At 40.9% G+C, this 3,474-nt stretch overlaps 1 protein-coding gene across 3 annotated transcripts in view; it reads left to right on the forward strand.

Moving 5' to 3' along the window:
• The window catches only part of SLIT2 (slit homolog 2 (Drosophila)), a 404,995-nt gene that overhangs the window by 388,499 nt on the left and 13,022 nt on the right, over positions 1–3,474 (forward strand). The gene's annotated exons all lie outside the window — the stretch shown is intronic.

Consider the following 3,474-nt stretch of genomic DNA (forward strand, 5'->3'; position numbering starts at 1 on the left):
AACTGTGGTGTTGGAGAAGACTCTTGAGAGTCCCTTGGACAGCAAAGAGATCAAACCAGTCAATTCTAAAGGAAATCAACGCTGAATATTCACTGGAAGTGCTGATCCTGAAACTGAAGCTCCAATACTTTGGCCACCTGATGCAAAGAACTGACTCATTTCAAAAGACCCTGATGCTGAGAAAAATTGAAGGCAGAAGGAGAAGGGGACAACAGAGGAGGAGATGGTTGGGTGGCATCCCCAACTCAATGGACATGAGTTTGAGCAAGCTCCAGGAGATGGTGAAGGACAGGGAAGCCTGACGTGCTGCAGTCCATGAAGTCGCAAAGAGTTGGACACGAATAAGCGACTGAACAATAGTGCTTGCATTGTTTGCTTGTGTTATTATATTTCTACCAATCTTTAGTGTCGTCATACAGTTAATGTTAAAAATAAAGCTGAGCTAACTTAATTTCCTCTTGAAGAAGATCCTGAAATAGTATCCAATTATTTATATAATGATGATGATAATGGTGATGCAGATGGTAATACCAATGCATACCATTTAACTTTGCACTTTCTGTAGGCTAGATGTTTTGCTCTGCATTAAAGCAAAAAAAAAATATTTCACAGGGATAGACCTCAGTTTAAGCATAGGAAGGGGGAATATTTGCTAACATTTACTGAAGAGATGACTGAAGTTTATTAGCACTATGGGGTCGCACAGAGTTGGACACTACTAAAGTGACTTAGCAGCAGCAGCAGCAGCAGCAGCAGCAAGTAACTTATCTAAAGTTAAACATTTAATAAATGCAAGACCAGAATTCAAATCCAAGTTTATCTGCCTCCAAAATCTGTATGTTTAACTAGTAGTTGCTATTACTATTTAGCATATGCCTTTTGAAGAGTCATATTTAAGACCACTAACAGTTGGTATGTAGCTTTATTTAGAAAGTATTTTCTTTGTATATTGGACTTTCTGGATGGCTCAGTGGTAAAGAATCTGCTGATCGCTAGTGGAGATGAAGGAGACATGGGTTCGATCCCTGGGTCCGGGATATCCCCTGCAGGAGCAAATGGCAACCCACTCCAGTGCTGTTGCCTGGAGAATTCCATGGACAGAGAAGCCTGGCAGGCTACAGTCTATGGGGTCCCAGAGTCAGATGCGACTTAGCACACCTGGAGTTGGGAATGTAGTGACATTTGCTCAGTCATGTCCCACTCTTTGCAACCCCATGAACTATACAGTCCATGGAATTCTCTAGGCCAGAATACTGCACTGAGTAGTCTTTCCCTTCTCCAGGGGATCTTCCCAAACCAGGGATCGAACCTGGGTCTCCCGCATTGCAGGTGGATTCTTTACCAGCTGAGCCACAAGGGAAAGCAAGCACACCCGTATTCCTTGTATATTATCTCTGTTGATTTTAGTGGTGTCATTTGTTGGGATAATTAAATGGATATGGGGCAAAAAAATTGTTTGGCACATCTAACATTTATTTTTTTTAAGATGGTATCTGAAACAGGTTATCAAAATCCCCATACATGTGAACACTTTTAACTACTTAAGACCAGAGAACATCAAGTGTTTTCACAGCTGTGCATTATGGTTTATATTGTTAGATCACAAAAAGCATTTTGGTCTATGCTGGCAAACAATGGAATATGATTAGACTCCTGTGATAAGAATGATACAGAAATGTTAATACATTTTTTTCATTATTTTCCAGGCTTGACCTGTTTGCAAATTTAAGTATCAGTGCCTGGAAATTTAAGCAATCATTTTGCTTAGGGAGGGCTTCCCTGGTGGCTCAGTGATAAAGAATCCACCTGCCAATGCAGAAGCCACAGTAGACGCAGGTTCAATCTCTGGGTCGGGAAGATCCCCTAGAGGAGGAAATGGCAACCCACCCCAGTATTCTTGCCTGGGGAATCCCATGGACAGAGGAGCCTGATGGGCGACAGTCCGTGGGGTCCCAGAGAGTCAGACACAACTGAGTGACTGAGCACGCATGCATGCTTGCTTGGGGAGTATTAGGTATTCCCAGTCTTCCTATTATATGTTCCCATATTTCTCTTTTTGAACCATTTTTCCAGTCTTTCCAATCAATATCTCAAATATTCGCTCTTTAATTTTCACTATCAATCCTATTTTTTTCTTTGTTTGTCCCCTGTTTCATTGGCCTGATATAACACTTGTACTAGATTAACAATCACCTTTAAACCTTATAGCACCTACTTACTAATTGCACCTAACTTCATTTTCAGTTGTCATGTTCTGTTTACCTAAAATTTTTAATCTCTTTGGTTTTGTCCATTTTATGTATTTCCATAAGCCCTCTCAAAGTTTTTAGAAGGTGGCAGTAATGATTGTTAGACCTGACCCTTAAAAGTTATAGAAGAGAAACTGGAGAACCATTATCATCACTAGATTCTCTAGATATGACTATGTTAAGCATTCCAATTAATCTGCTATTCCCACCTCTCCACTGAGAATCATCTTCATAGTAATCTCGTTTGATGGAAAATCTTCTGAAAATTTCAAATAAAATGGGGGTATATTTTCAATTAACAAATTTCAAAAACTACAGTGATCTTACCAAGTTGCTTCTTCCTGTATTTTTGTGCATGTTTGATTATGGTAAGTGTTACTGTGTAGTGCTTAAGAGTGCAGAGACCAATGATCCCCTAACATCACTGCCTAAAGAGTATATTTGGCACAGCTGTAGGCTCCTTATGTTTTGAACACAATTTGGAGTAACAGCAGCTGAAGAAGAGAAACTCTAATAGCATTTAAAATGCATACATTATGTTTTGTAATTTCTGCAAACCAGAAGATTGTGACTACATACTAATAAAATGTACTCATTTCCGCTTATCCCAATGGGAGGGCTTTCCTGGTGGCTCAGATGGTAAAGAATCCACCTGCATTGCAGGTGACCTGAGTCCAATCCCTGGATCGGGAAGATCCCATGGAGAAGGAAATGGCAACCTATTCCAATATTCTTACCTAGAGAATCCCATGGACAGAGGAACCTGGTGGGCTGCAGTCCATGGGGTCACAAAAAGCTGGACACAACTGAGCAGCCGACACTATCCCAATGGGAGAACTTTTGTATTACCTAAGAAAACTTTTGTGTTACATAAGAATTATAAAAGATTGTATCTCCCTGAAAATATTCATTTTAAAATCAATTAAGTTCAGTTCAGTTCAGTCGCTCAGTTGTGTCCAACTCTTTGCCACCCCATGAATTGCAGCACTCCAGGCCTCCCTGTCCATCAGCAACTCCCAGAGTTCACTCAAACTCACGTCCATCGAGTCAGTGAAGCCATCCAGCCATCTCATCCTCTGTCATCCCCTTTTCTTCCTGCCCCCAATCCCTCCCAGCATTAGAGTCTTTTCCAATGAGTCAACTCTTAACATGAGGTGGCCAAAGTACTGGAGTTTCAGCTTTAGCATCATTCCTTCCAAAGAACACCCAGGGCTGATCTCCTTTA

This window comes from Bison bison, unplaced genomic scaffold, assembly GCF_000754665.1.
Source record: "Bison bison bison isolate TAMUID 2011002044 unplaced genomic scaffold, Bison_UMD1.0 scf7180017864464, whole genome shotgun sequence".
In the NCBI taxonomy this organism is placed as follows: Eukaryota; Metazoa; Chordata; class Mammalia; order Artiodactyla; family Bovidae; genus Bison; species Bison bison.